Source organism: Gekko japonicus, unplaced genomic scaffold (assembly GCF_001447785.1).
Source record: "Gekko japonicus isolate JY-2015 unplaced genomic scaffold, Gekko_japonicus_V1.1 scaffold3309, whole genome shotgun sequence".
Lineage (NCBI taxonomy): Eukaryota > Metazoa > Chordata > Lepidosauria > Squamata > Gekkonidae > Gekko > Gekko japonicus.
The window spans coordinates 39,888-41,129 of record NW_015175463.1 but is presented as its reverse complement, the minus strand read 5'-3'; the positions used below and the strand labels follow the sequence as shown (position 1 = coordinate 41,129).

Below are 1,242 nucleotides of genomic sequence, written 5' to 3'. Positions count from 1 at the left end.
GTCCATCTAGTTCAGCACCCCATCTCACATAGTGGCCAGCCACTTCCTCTGGAGGGCCAACAACAGGGCACAGAGGCCGAGGCCTTCCCCTGATATGAACATAAGAAGAGCCCTGCTGGATCAGACCAGTGGTCCATCTAGTCCAGCACCCCATCTCACATAGTGGCCAGCCACTTCCTCTGGAGGGCCAACAACAGGGCACAGAGGCCGAGGCCTTCCCCTGATAAGAACATCAGAAGAGCCCTGCTGGATCAGACCAGTGGTCCATCTAGTCCAGCCACCTGGCTCACACAGAGGCCAACCAGTTCCTCTGGAGGGCCAACAACAGGGCATAGAGGCTGAGATTGACTGCCTCTGAACATGGAGGTTCATTTTAGTCACCATGGCTAGTAGCCATTGATGGATCTATCCTCCACATAACTGTCTAATCCCCTTTTAAAGCCATCTATGCCTGCGAGCATCACCACATCCCCTACCCAACTCTTGCTCCTGCTGCACAGCACAAGAAGACCACAATGCCAGAACATATCAAGAGTTGGCACAGGTATGAACACATACAAAGCTGCCTTATACTAAATCGGATCATTGGCCCATTGAAGTCAATATCGTCTACTCAGACTGGCAGCAACTTTCCAGGGTCTCAGGCAGAGGTCTTTCGCATCACTTCCAACCTGATCCTTTTAATGGGCGATGCCGAGGATTGAACCTGGGACCTTCTGCATTCAAAGCAGATGCTCTACCACTGAGCCACAGCCCCCTCCGTCAACAAACTCTCACAGTGACTCCCAGGAGGCGGTTTACAGCTTGAAATAGGATGCGAAAAGCTGATTTGATGTGTTAATTTGGGGGCGGCAGCCTGCCAGATTGGAAACCATGCTTTAAGAAACGCTCACGCTGAGCTGATAGAAGCTACAAATCACCTGCGGGAAAATGGGAGGCATTCTTAAGGAGAATTAATATTTCAGCTGGGTTCATGCAAGGTTTCCCTGGACCATTGAAACCACGGCTGTGTGTGTAATGGGATTCTAGGCCGGCGACTCACGCACGCATGTAATTTGGTTCGCCCCCAAAGCCTTAGCTTTCTGTTTGTAAAAGGCAGTGTTTCTAAGTATATGAAGTATTTAAGTATTTGAAGGGCTGTCACTTAGAGGAGGGCAGGGAGCTGTTCCTGTTGGCAGCAGAGGAGAGGACTCGCAAGGATGGTTTAAATTAAGGGCAGAAAGGTCCCAGCTGGATATGAGG

At 50.6% G+C, this 1,242-nt stretch overlaps 1 non-coding gene across 1 annotated transcript; it reads right to left on the bottom strand.

Moving 5' to 3' along the window:
- Positions 1–685: 685 nt before the first annotated feature.
- Positions 686–757, bottom strand: TRNAS-UGA. Its single transcript has one exon. It is a non-coding gene; the product is annotated as a tRNA-Ser (tRNA).
- Between the last annotated feature and the right edge of the window lie 485 nt (positions 758–1,242).